Raw genomic sequence first — 18,246 nt, 5'->3', positions numbered from 1 at the left:
TCTGCTGAGCAAGGGTTTACTTAGTCTTGTAGGGCAACATATAATGCATTTGGAATGTTTTCAGACCCCTTGACTTTCTCCATATATTGTTACAGCCTTATTCTAAAATTGATTACATTTATTTTTTCCTCATCAATCTACACACAATACCCCATAATGACAAAGCGAAAACAGTTTTAAAAAAATATAGCAGATTTTATGCAAAAAATAAATCCTGATCCCCCCCCCAGTCAAAATATCGTTCTGTCGTCTTTGACTGCAGCCTAATAGTGCATTTTCAATATTTGCGGCTTAGCTGCGCGGCCTCAGATTTTCACTTGATCATATATAGTTAGACGGTTGCAGAGTTTTTATTTTATTTAACCTTTATTTAACTAGGCAAGTCAGTTAAGAACAAATTCCTATTTACAATGACGGCCTACCAAACGGCAAAAGGCCTCCTGCGGGGACGGGGTTTGGGATTAGATTAAGTTTTTAAAAATAATTAAATGAAAATATAGGACCCCACACACAACACTACGTAAAGAGAGACCTAAGACAACAACATAGCATGGCAGCAACACAACATGACAACAACATAGTAGCAACATAACATGGCAACAGCACATGGTATAAACATTATTGGGCACAGACAACAGCACAAAGGGCAAGAAGGTAGAGACAACAATACATCACGCAAAGCAGCCACAACTTTGACCGGATGGGTTATTAGCAATTGTGGGTGGGTGCGGGTGAACAAACAGCTGACCCACGTACCACCAGTACATGTATGTACGGTCACTGTGGGGACGACGTCATTGATGCACTTATTAATGAAGCCAGTGACTGATGTGAAACTCCTCAAAGTTATCAGTTGAATCCCAGAACATATTTCAGTCTGTTAGCAAAACAGTCCTGTAGTTTAGCATTCGCTAGATATTAGATATTCCATAGATATTCCATAAAAAAATCAGCTGTTTCCAGCTACAATGGTCATTTACAACATTAATGTCTACACTGTATTTCTGATCAATTTGATGTTATTTTGACGGACAAAAAAGGTGCTTTCTTTCAAAAGCAAGGACATTTTGAAGTGATCCCAAACTATGTAACAGTAGTATATATTATCCTATCTATTATATTATCCTGTTGATAGGATAGTCTTGAACAGAGCTCATCCAGTTTGTTCTCCAGTGACTGTAAGTTCACCAATAGAACAGAGGACAATGGCAGTTTGATGTTAAAACAGAAGGCAATTGAGGTAGGGTGTTCAACAACAGTTAATCAGACAATTTACAACATTGCCAGATCACTAGCTATCTAGCATCAACTATATGTAGTTGTACACAAGAGCGTCGCAGACAGATGACAATCGAGGATAACAGCCCTGAGGTGCAGTGCTTTTAAAATAATGAACCTGTTGGCCTACACATCCGGAATATGTAACACCATAAAACCAAACCAAGTCCCAAACCCAACATATTTTTCCTTGTTACTGTACAAAGAGCATGATGTCATACTCCCCGAGACTCTTTAAATGTCACAGTTGGCCAATTGTCAGAGAGGAAAATTGTTCATCTAACAGTGACACCTTTACATACATACAGGGTCTTCGGAAAGTATTCAGACACCTTGACTTTATCCACATTTTGTTACGTTACAGCCTTATTCTATAATGGATTGAAATAAAACAATTTCCTCAGAAATCTACACACAATACCCCATAATGACAAAGCGAAAACAGGTTTTTGGGAATGTTTGCAAATTTATTAGAAACAAAAAACTTAAATACCTAAGTACTCAGACCCTTTCCTATAATACTCAAATGAAGCCTGTTTCCATTGATCATCCTTGAGATGTTTCTACAACTTCCTTGGAGTCCACCTGTGGTAAATTCAATTGATTGGACATTATTTGGAAAGGCACACACCAGTCTATATACGGTCCCACAGTTGACAGTGCATATCAGAGCAAAAACCGACTCATTGTTGTCCGTAGAGCTCCGAGACAGGATTGCGTCGAGGCACAGATCTGGGGAAGGGTACCAAAACAATCCTGCAGTATTGAATATCACCCAGAACACAGTGGCCTCCATCATTCTTAAATGGAAGAAGTTTTGAATCACCAAGACTCTTCCTAGAGCTGGCTGCCCGGCGAAACTGAGCAATCGGGGAAGAAGGGCCTTGGTTAGAAAGGTGACCAAGAACCCGATGGTCACTCTGACAGAACTCCAGAGTTGCTCTGAGGAGATGGGAGAACCTTCCAGAAGGAAAACCATCTCTGCAGCACTCTGCCAATTAGGCCTTTATGGTAGAGTGGCCAGACAGAAGCCACTCCTCAATAAAGGGCAAGGCAGCCCGCTATGAGTTTGCCAAAAGGCACCTAAACTCTCAGACCATGAGATTCAAGATTCTCTGGTCTAATGAAACCAAGATTAAACACTTTGGCCTGAATGCCAAGCGTCACGTCTGGAGAAAACCCACGGTGAAGTTATGGAGGTGGCAGCATCATGCCTTGTTTTTTTTCAGCGGCAGGGACTGGGAGACTTGCAAAGTACAGAGAGATCCTTGCTGAAAACCTGATCCAGAGCACTCAAGACCTCAGACTGGGGCGAAGGTTCACATTCCAACAACACAACGATCCTAAGCACACAGCGAAGACAACACAGGAGCGGCTTCAGGACAAGTCCATGAATGTCCTTGAGTGGCCCAGCCAGAGCCCGTACTTGAACCCAATCAAGCATTTCTGGAGAGACCTGAAAATATCTGTGCAGTGACGCTCCCCATCCAACCTGACAGCTTGAGAGGATCTGCAGGGAGGAATGCGAAAAACTCCCCAAATTGACACACCCTGATCTCTTTCACCTGTCTTTGTGCTTGTCTCCACCCGCCACCAGGTGTCTCCCCTCATTATCCCCTGTGTATTTATACCTGCGTTTTGTCTGTTGCCAGTTCGACTTGTCCCGCCAAGTCCTAACATTGTGTTCCTGTGTTTCCTGTGCTCTAGTTTTTGTTTTTCTTAGTATTCCCACCAGGAACTGACGGGACAGGTCCGGATGGATTTAGATGGGGGCTGTAACCTAACAAAATATGGAAAAAGTCAAGGGGTCTGAATACTTTCCAAAGGCACTGTACATGCCAATCTCCCTCATGCCTGAACTGTACTGTGGGCTTGAACTGATGTAAAACTAGTATTAGCATTTGTCTTACAACAATGTGATACAAAAAGGACCATGAAGAGTTCATTTCTGGTTCTGCTGATGATGTTACTCGGTAAAGCCCAAGGCAGTAGCCCAATGCAGTACCACAACTAACAAGCAGTCGACCAACAGCCTGTCAACCAAAAAAATTGACCAGTCGACTAAATGGGGTCAGCCCTAATAGCTACCCAGACTAACTATTCAGCAGTTTTATGACTTGGGGTAGAAGCTGTTCAGGGTCCTGTTGATTCCAGACTTGGTGCATCTGTACCGTTTGCCATGTGGTAGCAGTCTTTGATCATTTTTAGGGTCTTCCTATGACACCGCCTGGTATAGAGGTCCTGGATGGCAAGGAGCTCGGCCCCAGTGATGTACTGGGCCTTAAACACTACCCTCTGTAACGCCTTGCGATCAGATGCCAAGCAGTTGCCATACCAAGCAGTGATGCAGCCACTATATTTTCAGCCTCCTGAGGGAGAAGAGGCGTTGTCTGACAGGTTACCTTGGCGTTCTTGGGCACATGGACTATGGGGATCTGCTTGAAACATGTAGGTATCACAGACTGGGTCAGGGAAAGGTTGAAAATATCAGTGAAAACACTTTCTAGTTGGTCAGCGCATGCTCCGAGTACGCCTTGGGGGTCCCGTCAGCTGGGAGAGCTAAGTGTTTTTAAATGTTCAATGTTATGTCTATGTTTCTCTTTCGTTGGCCTAGTCTTGAAAAATGTTTTTAGAATGCGGCCTTGTGAATGTTAACCTGTTTAAAGGTCTTACATCGGCTATGGAGAGTGTGATCACACAGTTGTCCAGAACAGTTGGTGCTCTCACGCATGGTTCAGTGTTGCTTGCCTCAAAGTGAGCATAGAAGGGATTGAACTTGTCTGGTAGGCTCCCGTCACTGGGCACTGGGTTTCCCTTTGCAATCCTTGATAGTTTGCAAGCCCTGCCACATCTGGTGAGCATCAGAGCCGGTGTAGTAGGATTCGATCTTAGTCCTGTATTGACACTTTGCCTGTTTGATGGTTCGCCGGAGGCCGGGCGAGATTTCTTATACGCGTCTGGGTTATTGTCCCGGTCCTTGAAAGCGGCAGCTCTAGATCAGTGCAGATGATGCCTGTAATACATTGCTTCTGGTTGGGATATGTACATACGGTCACTGTGGGGGGCCATTTATGTGTTGTAGGCCCATCATTTTGGGGGATGCCACTTCTTGCCACTCGGGGTCAGTAATACATAAGGTGATGGCAAGGACCATAAGCTTGGATATGCATAACATCTCTGTATCTGTGTCATGGTGGAGTCTGTGAGAGCATGGGCAGAACCATTGAGTCTATCTCCATCTTGAAAGTAATTTTTCTTCTTCACAAGTAAAATTCATTGGCTGATCCCTACTGATGTCATGACTCAAACCGGGTCATCAGGTCATGCCAACCAGGTAAGGGATCAACCAATGAAGTTGAAAGTCCTGCCCAGTTGACTAAATCAAAATGGCGAAAATCCTCATTGACGCTGTCCATGCTAACAAAGGCTTTTGGCCACTAAAGGACTCCATACTACTCCATGCCAGGACATACAGCCTGGATCTGAACCAGGGCTCCCGAGTGGAATAGAGGTCTAAGGCACTACATCTCAGTGCTAGAGGCATCACTACAGACACCCTGGTTCAAATCCAGGCTGTATCACAACCAGCCGTGATTGGGAGTCCCATAGGGCGGTGTAAGTCGTCATTGTAAATAAGAATTGGTTCTTAACTGACTTGCCCAGTTAAAGAAAGGTTACATTTTTAAAAACGGTTTGGTTAGGTTTAAATCATAAATCAATCCTAATGTGACTTGTCTAGATTGGTGCAAAAAAATATGGTGGAAGGAAACTCTCTTGCCCATGTTTACACTAATCCAATGCGTTTTTAACATTAGAAGATCTAAGAAGAATCAAGTACCTTCCCCTGACAGAAGCAGAGGAAAAAACAGCAAGTTATGTCATGGCACATTTGACATGTTATGTTTACTGCTTACCTCTGCACATTGATCTAGTACTGGTACTCCCTGTATATTGCTTCATTCTCGTGTATGTTATTTTATTCCTCGTGTTACTAGGGCTCCTAAGAAAGCAATTCACCATAAAGTCTACACCTACTGTATTCAGCGCATGAGACAAATACAATTTGATTTGATTGTATGTAATATATACATGCATCACTGACTAACCCCTTCAAATAGCTGCAACAACAGCAAAAACATAAGCAATACAACACTTCCTCACACATCTATCAGTTCACAGCCAGCCAGCTTGTGTGCGTGTGTGTTTCTGTTCAACTAAACAAGATTTTCTGGTTTATCTTCAAGAAGACGGTGTTCTAAAGAGGTGGTCATTCGGTTTCTCAAGACTGATGACAGTTGTCCACAGACAGATAATATTGTCTCCAGGAACACTTGGGATGCAGGGGCAGAAATCAGACCCAGTGCCACAAGACACAGCTTTGGAAAACAGCCATCCTTGTCTGCCAGAACTGGAGAGATGACTCTGTAAACATGCCGCCCTTTACCTCTTTCAGGTATTTCCACAGATCACACAGTGCACTTAATGCCTGGCCAGGTTGACCCTCCGGCAAGACAGTGACCTCATGCAATCTTCGATGCGAGGAACCTATATTTTCAAAGCACTGTGGCCGAGATGCTTGCTGGCATCTTCCTGGGGTCCTGCTGCTCCACGGCTGTACTCTGATTTGCTGAAGCACAAATTACTCTGTTTTCCTCATCAGTGGCTCGATCTCTGTTGAGCGAAGTGCCAGAGACATACAGGCAAGCTGCTGCAGAGGTTGGATCAAAGTTTCCAGAGGATTCAGTATGCATGCAAAGCGCCCACGCAGTGACTTCAGGAGGACCTGTGCCAACTGTTTTGCAACAGTCGTTGACTACAAGTGTACCTCAAGGTGGAGAAGGCACGGGGCACCACCGCCGCACTCTGTGTGGCCTTTTCACATGTAAAATATATGAAATCAATTTAAAAAAGAATGACAAAGCTGTAAAACATTAATATAAATTTAAATAATACATTTAGTGAATACCATTGGTGTTTAATCTGAGGGTTTCAGAATGAAATATTATTTATTTTTATTTATAAACTTCTATTTATTTTACTATGTCAATATGTATTTGTAGTCAATGTATTGGCATCAAACTGGTGGCAGTCAATAGTTGGAAGAGTTAATTAAATTGAACATTTTGCCATTGTTGATGAAATGCTTTTTTCATTAATTAGGCTATTTTCTCTTCAACCATATGGTCTATCTACTACAAACTCATGAACAATATGGACACAGATATAATAAATGAATACAATATATGAATACATTTTTAAAAAGTTATTCAAGTATAAATATAGATTGCCATACATTTTCTGTTAATTACCAAAATTACTGAAGATTCTGGTAACTTTGGTAAATTACCGATAGCTTTGCCAACCCTATTAGTAACTACCCACTGCTCAAATGCAAAACCGCTGCTTTAGCTACTTCCATATTCACATCCATAACAAGTTTTACACCGGAACTAATGAGTGACTGGGGATCTTCAAGCAAGAAGGCTCATTATTATTCATCGAACAGTAAACAAATACATAAATATTACTGTCAGTGGGTTACTATCTCTCCAATTAATCTAAGGTTGCTCCCCAAGGCGGTCTCATTGTTCTGCCATACGTATTTTTTCTTCAGCTGAAAACAGACAATTAAGGGCTGAATAGAAAATATAAGCAGTATCCAAATTCTCGGACCTTTCTTTCTTTCATTCTTTCTTTCTTTCTTTCTTGTTTTTGCAAAGCTTGACACCTCTTCACAATCCATATTTGCATGTGGCCAGAGTAGCCGTGGACAGACAGAATAAAAACGAGTGATTGACAGCTGAGGTGCACAAACCACTGGAGGTGGATGGTAGCAGTGATGGGAAGCAATGACACACTTAGTACAACTCATAAAAACACAATACTACTTCCCTTAAATCCCTTCTCCCCCAAAGTATGCTCTCCCTGCTCTTTAAATGTCTTGCATCATTAATTCCACTTCTTTTCTTTTTTTTTCGGCTGTAGCATTGATTCTAACATAAGATAAAGCATCCAATATGTCATCACACACCTCATTACTCTGGCAACATGGTGGAGGTTGCAGCTTCTATTCCAAGAGTGATGTTTCACTTAAACAGAGGATCAGGTTGATGGGTCCGTCACTGAGTCTGCATTATGAGTCATGGCTGTGGTGTCCAGCGAGGCACATGTCAACTATGGACTGGCTAAGGGTGAAGAGTAAAGTCACATACAGGAAATACTTTGAAATTCATTCATTTCTCAGTTCTTTCTGGTTCCTAATTATTTGAACTGCTCTCTGAAAATGTTAGAATTGCATTACAAATCAGAGCCTCCCTTCATTGCTACAAGCAATGTGCAGGAATACTGGAGCTACACTGACCCCGAACAGGAAGTAGGACTGGGGTCACTAGGGGGCTCAGTGTTTAAAGGTCAGAAGGTAATTGTGTTCCCCAGATGCAAGGTGTAAATTGTTCTGACAACAGCTCTGACACCCATGAACCTGCTTCATTACTTTGTCTTTCCTCTCCAGTACCTGAGAATAATACATCCTTGTTTTTGTTTCGTTACCCTAACTTTGAACATCTGATTCACGCAGTCCAATACTGGTGAGATTCTATAAATCTCAGGGTTGAGTGACTTTGAACCCAGAAGTCAACAGTCCAATATGATTGGGAAGTGGCAAAAACACATCATTCATCTCCTGGAAGGGGAACCTTTGTAATCTCTTGCCTGTTTAAATAGAAGTAATTTCTTATTTAGGACCTTATCACAAAACGGATAAGTCTAAAATAAATCCCCGGTTAGCTTAACAATTTCCTGAATAAAAATTCCCTCAGGTTCCTCTTCTCTCTCTGTTTTGGTCCACTTGATTTGCTGCTCCCAGGCAGGTTCAACAAGGCCTTACACACCAGCAGAAAAATCCACTCCATTAGTGATGTGATGCATTTCCTTACTTCCTTGTTTTCCTAAGCACATCTGTGAGATTATGGAGGTACACTTACCCTCGTGTGTGTGTGTGTGTGTTGAGGTGCCGAACAGTATCGGACAGAGATAGATTTTTTATAACAATAGATTGTTCTGAATATCCATACAGGCAGCATCCTTGGAACATGACATAGGTTATACAGTGTTACAGGTTTCAGCTCAAAGCCAGAACCATGTCATCCCCAAAATCTTTACATCACCTGGATCACCTGACAGCTACAACATATATTTAACTTACACACATCTGTATATCCATGTGAGATTAAGATCTGTAAAGCTGCTCTGATCTAATACACATGATCTCAGTAGGGGCACGATCTAGCCTAATAGACACTTTCTCTAATTGGTCTGTTAGATAGGACTACTCCGTACAATATGTGTTCATTAGATGATATACAGTGCATTCGGAAAGTTATCAGACCCCTTGACTTTTCCCACATTTTGAAATTTTACAGCCTTATTCTAAAATTGATTAAATCGTTTTCCCCCTCATCATTCTACTCACAATACCATAATGTCAAAGCAAAAACAGTTTTTGAAAGATTTTTGCAAATGTAAAAAAACAACAATTGAAATATCAAATTGACATAATTATTCAAATCAAATTAAATAACATTGTTTGTCACATGCACCGACTACAACACATGTAGACATTACAGTGAAATGCTTACTTACAAGCCCTTAACCAACAATGCAGTTAAGAAAATACCCCCCCCCCAAACAAAAGCAAGAGATAAGATTAACAAATAATTAAAGAGCAGCAGTAAATAACAATAGTGGTGCTATATACAGGGGTTATCGGTACAGAGTCAATGTGTGGGGGCACCGGTGTCGAGGTAATTGAGGTAATATGTACATGTAGGTAGAGTTATTAAAGTGACTACACATAGATAATAACAGAGAGTAGCAGCAGCGTAGAAGGGGGGAGGGGGCAATGCAAATAGTCTGGGTAGCCATTTGATCAGCTGTTCAGGAGTCTTATGGCTTGGGGGTATAAGCTATTTAGAAGGCTCTTGGACCTAGACCTGGCGCGTCGGTACCGCTTGCCATGCGGTAGCAGAGAGAACAGTCTATGACTAGAGTGGCTGGAGTCTTTGACAATTTTTTGGGCCTTCCTCTGACACCGCCTGGTATAGCGGTCCTGGATTGCAGGAAGCTTGGCCCCGGTGATGTACTGGGCCGTACGCACTACCCTCTGTAGTGCCTTGCGGTCGGAGGCCGAGCAGTTGCCATACCAGGCAGTGATGCAACCCGTCAGGATGCTCTCGATGGTGCAGCTGTAAAACCTTTTGAGGATCTGTGGACCCATACCAAATCTTTTCTGTCTCCCGACTACAACTCAGACCCTTTACTCAGTACTTTGTTGAAGCACCTTTGGCAGCGATTGCAGCCTCAAGTCTGCTTGGGTATGACGCTACAAGCTTGGCACACCTGTATTTGGAGAGTTTCTCCCATTAATTTCTACATATCCTCTCAAGATCAGTCATGTTGGAAGGGGAGCATTGCTGCACAGCTATTTTCAGGTCTCTTCAGAGATGTTCGATCGGGTTCAAGCCCGGGCTCTGGCTGGGCGACTCAAGGACATTCGGAGACTTGTCCCGAAGGGTCATTGTCCAGTTGGAAGGTGAACCTTCATCCCAGTCTGAGGTCCTGAGCGCTCTGGAGCAGGATTTAATCAAGGATCTCTCTGTACTTTGCTCCATTCATCTTTTCCTCGACCCTGACTAGTCTCCCAGTCCCTGCCACTGAAAAGCATCCCCCACAGCATGATTCTGCCACCACCATGCTTCACCTCAGGGATGGTGCCAGGTTTCCTCCAGATGTGATACTTGGCATTCAGGTCTAGAGTTCAATCTTGGTTTCATCAGACCAGAGAGTGTTGTTTCTCATGGTCAGAGACCTTTAGTTGCCTTTGGCAAACTCAGGTGCCAGGTGTTAGGTGTTGGGTGCCTTTTACTGAGGAGTCTGGCCACTCTACCATAAAGGCCTGATTGGTGGAGTGCTGTATCGATGGTTGTCCTTTTGGAAGGTTCTGCCATCTTCACAGACAAACTCTGGAGCTCTGACAGTGACCATCGGGTTCTTGGTCACCTCCCTGACCAAGGCCCTTCTCCCCCGATTTCTCAGTTTGCCTGGGTGGCCAGCTCTAGGAAGAGTCTTGGTGATTCCAAACTTCTTCCATTTAAGAATGATGGACACCACTGTGTTCTTGGGGACCTTCAATGCTGCTGAATTCTTTTCGGACCCTACCCTGCCTCGACCAACAGAATTCTGCTTCGGAGCTCTATAGAGAATTTCTTCAACCTATGGCTTGGTTTTTTCTCTGACATGCACTGTCAACTGTGTGACCTTATATAGACAGGTGTGTGCCTTTCATGTCCAATCAATTGAATTGACCACAGGTGGACTCCAATTAAGTTGTAAAAACATCTCAAGGATGATCAATGGAAACAGGATGCACCTGAGCTCAATTTCGAGTCTCATAGAAAAGGGTCTGAATACTAATGTAAATATCCTGTTTTCACTTCGTCAATAAGGGGTATTGTGTGTAGATTAATGAGAATATTTTATTCCATCAATGTTAGAATAAGGCTGTAACGTAACAAAATGTGGAAAAAGTGAAGGGGTCTGAATACATTCCAAATGCACTGTAGGAGGGTAGTTCCCTAGTCAAAGGTTTTTGTACTTTTATAAAGACATTTTTCTCTCATTATAGCTTTGATATTGATGGCAAAGGGGGCCAAGAGGCTTGAGTCTTCATATAAAACATATGATACAGTCGACCCAGGATAGATTCAGTCCATGTAACCGGATATGCTAGGGCAGGAAATGTAACATAATGACACATTGTAATGTTTGCATTGTGTCAGAGACAAATGTATATGAATGCAATAATGTACAGGCAAGTTATCTCCAGAGATCTCTATAGTAGCAGAAAAAGAGAACGCATTCCCTCATACTCCATGATGCGTCTTCCCTTCCCACTGATCCAGATAAATGTTGCCCCAGATAAATAGAAACATTATGCACCATTAACATCTAGGGCTCTAAGCAAGGGAAAGAAAAAGCCCTCCATAACTTACCATATGTTTTGCACTCGCCTACACAGCAATAGTTCATTTCACTGACACCATATCTATCAGTGTGAATTTTAAAAGTGGGGGTTTGCTCGTGAGTCACCTCCCAGGTCTCATTTGAAGGCACTTACTCTCGGTAATGTTCTCGAGCGAACCACAAACTGCTGATGCTTGCAGGACTTCAACCGTTCCGCTAGCTAACACCCTTGACAGGCGACCTATATATGTAAGGTTAAAAGCAGTGAAACCTGGGTGACGTCCCACCCAAAGTTCTCTCGGGTAGATGAGAAACGCACACACAAGAAAACACACAACACAAACATATTTGCTAAGTGGCTTGAAAACATCTTCGCTAAGATGACTGTTACCTAAAAGTAGCCAGACGGGAGCAGCAAGAGGTGATGTCATAGGCTTTAGCAATCTCAAGGAGATGATGTAAGCCTGGAAGAAATTTGGAACATCTTGAATGTGAGAACCTTGTATGAAAACTGCTCATCAAACAAAACATTTCCTAGAACCTGAGAGAAAGGGTTGTTCTGTTTATTGTATGGTTGACCAGTGGGGAACCGTCAAGGCCTTCTACGTCTTCAGAGAAATGACATGTTCATTTATATTTTCTCTTTTCAATAATATTTTCATTGAAAGGGTGAAAACTGAGGAGAAAAAAAAAGAAGCAGAATTTTTCTTTGGTAGTCTCTGGGGAGATAAATCTAGCTAGATCGCTCACCATTGACTGGGCTCTCAGAAGCTTGATAGAAGGCATCTGCCATTAACTGTATGAGAGCAGAATTTTGGAGTGACAGTGGAATCAACCAATCACATTTTGACTTGTATTGGGTGAGACCATTTTTATAAAAACATATGGAAACTTCTGCCTTCTTGGAGGCAGACAGGTCATTACGCAATAGTGAGCAGTAGTTTTCCCATGGTCTATCCTTGATAGTTTTTGTAGTAGACTAGTATTTGGTGGCGGCTGCAGTAACAGCAGGTGTTATCGAAATGGATTTTGATGCTAATTTTTCAAGATGAACTTTCAACAAGTTAAGATTCAAATGATCATCATCTGGTAAGTGGAACTGTTTTTTTTTTATTGCAGCTCTCTATTTCTTTGAAAATGGTGTTATGTATGTGAAACATTGTTGCATTTAAATGTTAGATCATTGGTTTCTTTGTGTGCTGAACGTGATAATGAGGTTTGCAATGGGAAATAATAGTTGTACATTTAGTTTTCGAAATGATTAGCTTAATGGTTGTGTTTTTGTATTCTTATGATAGGAACCTGCTGGCTTATTATGTCAGAGTGAATGGACTGCTTATTCTTCAATATCATGCTGGGTGTGACTGCTTCCTTTCTATCAAAAAGTGTGCTCTCCTACATGGAGCCTGGTAAACTCACATCCTTTGATATGTCACTGTTTTTGGTGATAGTCATGGCGTTGGGCTACCATAGGTTGTGTAAGCAGTGTGGGTGCGGTCTCTGTTTTTCTTGATTTTTTAGTTTGGTACAATGTTTTAGAAGATTTTCTCCCCTGCTGAAGGCCTAGGTCCAATAGCCACAGTTCACCACTGTGGTTGACACATAACACTGTAGACAGGACAAATCATGTCCCTGTGTAGTCCAGAAAAAATGATGAAATTTCAGGAAAGTTTCTAACCTCGATAAGAGAATTATATCAGACAACGAAAAAGATGGACAACCAAAGGCTTGAATTGAGTTGCCATAGCCCCTAGCGCTGTATTCACTTCCAAACAGGTAGTCCAGTTATTGCATTCCCATTGCCCAGTTGTCCAGTGGAAAAACTGTCTGCAAAGCCATGGCTCCTTCGCGAAACACATAGGACTAACACACAGGTCCAACAATCCATCTGGAAAAGCACTCATACAGAGAGATGAATAGATGACAAGGAATAGTCTGAGAATTGGCTTAAGGTCTTGTCTACATTACCCCTGCACAACACCAAGGGATCCCCCCTTCTGTTCTTTTGTCCTTTAAGTGGCAGACAACTCTTCTCAAGGGCACCCTCTATATTACCCCCTGAACTTTCTCACATCCTTTCTGATCCACTAATTAAAAAAAGACCACAAGAAGCAATAAGACTATCAATAATGACTGTTTCTAAGCTTAGGGATAATTGAAGCTTCTGCACATGTAATTTGAAAAGAGAAAAATCCACTCAGTTTAATTCTGTATTGGAAATGTCAATGCTTTCAGCTGTGGGGGAGTGTCATTGACCCCTGCACAACTGTACACACCCAAGGGGTAGAAAACCACTGCCAAGTGTTTCATTTCACAACCCAATATATTGCCAGAGCCTAATCACTGCAGACTATAGTAAGTCCAACAGAAAGAATTTCATCTAAAAGTCAAAAAGCATTTATGTTATGGATGCATAACATTACATTTGTTTTACTTTTCTAAATCTGCTCTCATGTATTACAGTGTACTATACTAAAGCTAAAAGAGAACACATGGAAGAACACGTATTTCATACCAAAGGCTAAGAGCATTTTGTACAATTTAACCTGGCAACACTGAGCATATTGTGACAGGCATAGAGCACAGAGTATTGGCACCCGAAGCAGGGGGCACAGAGATTTGGCACCAAGGGTGGAGGGTAATGCTAAGGGCACACTATGTTGGCACCAGACACAGCAGCCTGGTCCAAATCCCCTGGTTTAAGTCCCAGGTCACCTTTGGAGAGGAGAAAGGTTCTGGAAAGGGCTGGTCTTCAGAGACACAGGCTGCTCACAAAGTCCCCCATACACACAGTCCCACCCCCCACCCACTCATCTGCCACTGGAGGTCCTGAACCAGGATGGGATGGATTGGAAAGAGAGAAAAAGACATATAGAGACAGAAAGAGAATGAGAGAACGTAAACAAGAGAGTGAAAGCAAAAGGGAGTGAACATTTGAGAGAGAGAGAGGGATTACAGCTTCAAGAAAAGAAGCAATGCTGCTGATGTCCTGCGCTGCATAGTCGTCTAGTCTAGTTTTTGACCCCTGCCAGGTCACTGTAGTGTTTGTTTAGTCTGCCTTGAAAGCCATCATTACAGTGTGTTTACACTGAGCTGTTAGAGAGCTCTTTAAAACCGCCCCCATTAGGCTGTGGAGTTGACAGCCGAACTAGCTAACAGCTAATTCCTTTCAACATGATCCGTGCCACCGAAACAAAGACTCAGACACACAGCTAAGACATATCTCTGACTTGACAGATCCAATTACACAGCTAAGGAAACCAGTGCGCTCTTTGTCCAGGGTCTTCTTCTTTTCAATGAGCTTCTCCACTAATGATGTGCTCCTAATATATACCATTTAGCAGACACTTTTATCCAAAGTGACTTACAGTCATGCGCGCAGACATTTTACACATGGGTGGTCCTGGGAATCAAACCCACTACCCTGGCTTTACAAGAAACATTTTCTACCAACTGAGCTACAAAGGACCACCAGTTTATATATACAGTTGAAGTCGGAAGTTTACATACACCTTAGCCAAATACATTTAAACTCAGTTTTTCACAATTCCTGACATTTAATCCTAGTAAAAAGTCCCTGTCTTATGTCACAACTTTATTTTAAGAATGTGAAATGTCAGAATAATAGTACAGAGAATGATTTATTTCAGTTTTAATTTCTTTCATCACATTCCCAGTGTGTCAGAAGTTTACATACACTCAATTAGTATTTGGTAGCATTTCCTTTAAATTGTTTAACTTGGGTCAAATGTTTCGGGTAGCCTTCCACAAGCTTCCCACAATAAGTTGGGTGAATTTTGGCCCATTCCTCCTGGCAGAGCTGGTGTAACTGAGTCAGGTTTGTATGCCTCCAAATTATGTCAATTCGCCTATCAGAAGCTTCTAAAACAATTAGACAATTTTCTGGAATTTTCCAAGCTTTTTAAAGGCACACTCAACTTAGTGTATGTAACCTTCTGACCCACTGGAATTGTGATACAGTAAATTATTCAGTGAAATAGTCTGCCTGTAAAAAAAAATGTTGGAAAAAATATCTGTGTCATGTACGAACAAGACAAGACATTTGTGGAGTGGTTGAAAAACAAATTTTAATGACTCCAACCTAAGTGTATGTAAACTTCCGACTTCAACTGTATGTGTATGGTGATTGTTCGGGATCATGACATTGTCAGTCCTCTGCTTTGTTTCGCATGACTCACACTCGATCACATCTCAACTCACCTCCTTCTGCTGTCCATGACAGACGGGAGGAGGATGTTGCTATGGGAATGTTTCTGGCAGCCATAATGATGTTGTTTAACAGTGGCCTTGTGTTTGTCAAGGATCCCCTATCCCCTGCTGTAAGAAAATAATTAGAGAAAATGTCTTCATGGTGAAGTATTCTGTCAACAACTATGACCTGTCCAATGGATTCATTGTGTTGTAGAAGGAGAAAAATCTTTCCGGAGCTGGCACAGATAGAGATATTAAAAAGTGATTCTGTTGTATCATTACTGTAGGTGTATAATGCTGAAAGGATGTGCAGTTACATACTAAAAGCTTTGCAACACCCACAATTACAGCATGACCTGAATCAAATAAATGTACTAGGAACATTGAAATATGTTACAGTATTAAACAAAATTGGAAAAGTTGTGACTCTCTTTGAAATGACATTTATCTTAATCCCTTCAACCCAGTCGGCAGACACACACAAGCACACATACAGTACGTGCACGGATGGACAAACACAGATACACACACTCTTTCTTCCCTATACAGTCCCGTTCCATTCTTTAATCAGTGTAATGTCTCATAGGACTGTCATCAATCATTAGAGGCTGTCTAACATGCTCTAGATCACTGCTATACATTAAAGGAGCCACTCTGTCACAAAGGCACATACTGTATGTGTGACCAGTCGTCTGTAGAACACGTCAAGCATTAAATATTTGATGTCATACTGTTCTTATAAAAAACTTCACAGGCTGTTAGCAAAACGTTTTCAATTCGTCAACAATATGTGTAGTATTACCGTCTCTGGTCGGCTGCTGACTGACATCTGGAAAATGAAAGCTAATTTGTGAAATGAATGTGTAAGGGGAATTATAAGGATGAGGCAGAAAGAGATTGGCTAAAATGTGTTGCATCACCTTTGACCCACAGGAGGGTGTGTAACATCCTGTGGCATATACCAGGATAGAGCCAGGAGTTTTTCTTGACCATGTGACCTGAGTGCCCAGAGTTCTTCCTGGCCCTAATAATAAACTTTGTCCTTTGAGTCCCCATATGGATTAAAAAGTCAGGCCAGGAGTGCTATTTCTCTATAGTCTCAGTGCTGCTAATGGTAGTCATGTACTCTATTGCCTGAAAACTGCCATGGTTGAGGCCCCTGCCATCAAGTGACTAAAACTGGCACCTTAATGGCCACACCTCCTCAAAAGGTATTGATATAACTAAAGCCAAGTGCAAGACTTATAACCTTCCTTCTTCAGTCAATCTTTCTTCATCCGCACTATCCTCAGTCCTTTGGTGATTTGTATAAACTGATCCTTTTGGGTTTTTACACAGCTTGGAGTCTCTGCATGGAAGTGTGGGCTGTTGGAGTTCTTTTCACTCTGTTCTTTACTAATCACAGGTAATTCAATAGGTTTAAAATAAGATACATTTTAGAAATAGGCAGGGTTATGGTTTATGACGTTGTGATTGTGGTAACTAGTGACGACCCAGCCATTGCATGAGCCACATCAATTAATGTTAACATCAGTTTAATAAACATTCTACATTTCCATGGTAGGGAGGAGATGTCGCATTCACAGAATTTCTGAGTTACAGGAAGGCGTTAAAAATAAAATTGTAGGAAAAATGTAAAACGAATGTTTTCACATAGCATTACTGCTACAAAGCTAATGCTAGCTAGCATATTTCTTTATCGAAATAACATAGCTGGTTAACTAGCTAGCATTAAAGCTTTCTGGATAGCCTGTAACTAATGGTTGTTACGTTGTGTAAAAGAGCAATAGGTCTATGTACTTGTCATTTGGTTGAGACTAACATTAGTTTAGAAAATAATTGTTTGCTGCTTTTCCTGAAAATGTCTATCTGATAAAGCTAGCTAGTTGTTGTTGTTCTAGTGCAATGTCCATGAAATGTTACAGCCACAACATAATAATCAAGTAGTCAAGCATCTGCATACCATTGAGGAGAATGAAAGCCTGTAGAACAATAACTACTAGCTAGTTATGTCAGATGGACATTATCAGGAAATGCAGGAATCGAGCCAGCTACCAGTAGTAACACTATTATTTGAAACCACCACATGTGCATATCTGTATCTGTATTATATTCCATATTGTGTTTTAATCTGTTTGTACTGTATTGCTACAGTATCTGTATTTTGTACAGATAATCAGCATGAAGAAGATTGAAATCTGTTCAATTGTCAAGTGGACTTAACTCGATTTGAAATAACATCGTGCTTCTCTTTCAGATCTGCCAAGCACACCTCTGACAGCATCTCCCCGTGCTGACCACCGATGGAAATTACACGAGAGCTGCCCTTGATGGGTTCCTGACCTAGCACCACAGGGAGAAAGACATTCCATCACCTCTACCACCAGTATCATGACTGTGTCATTGTTATTAGCTTCTACAGTGGTTGCTCCACTAAAAGTTTTGCGATTATGCTGCGTTACTTGGAGGTAATTTGGGGTTTAGTACGTTACCCTGCGTCACTACTTCATTGCTCCAGACCAGCTCAAGGGGGAGTTAAAGCACTGATTATGCTTTTGGGTCCTACTATATCTCGAACTGACAATGAATGGGTGACATAAACCTAAATAGAAAGTCATAATTGTGCACGACTTCAGTATTACTTACTAAAACTGTTGTTACACTAAGGTTTTTCTAATTATATATTTTGCTCTTACTGTAGTACTGTGGCCCACTCCCGACCAGTCATGTTGTACA

General features: G+C 41.7%; 1 protein-coding gene across 2 annotated transcripts in view; it reads right to left on the bottom strand.

Moving 5' to 3' along the window:
* LOC112254711 (disintegrin and metalloproteinase domain-containing protein 12) overlaps positions 1-18,246 on the bottom strand; it is a 140,742-nt gene that overhangs the window by 82,416 nt on the left and 40,080 nt on the right. The gene's annotated exons all lie outside the window — the stretch shown is intronic.

The sequence above is a fragment of the Oncorhynchus tshawytscha genome, linkage group LG01 (assembly GCF_018296145.1).
Source record: "Oncorhynchus tshawytscha isolate Ot180627B linkage group LG01, Otsh_v2.0, whole genome shotgun sequence".
Classification (NCBI taxonomy): domain Eukaryota; kingdom Metazoa; phylum Chordata; class Actinopteri; order Salmoniformes; family Salmonidae; genus Oncorhynchus; species Oncorhynchus tshawytscha.
The sequence above is the reverse complement of the archived record's forward strand: the minus strand, read 5'-3'. Positions and strand labels throughout refer to the sequence as shown.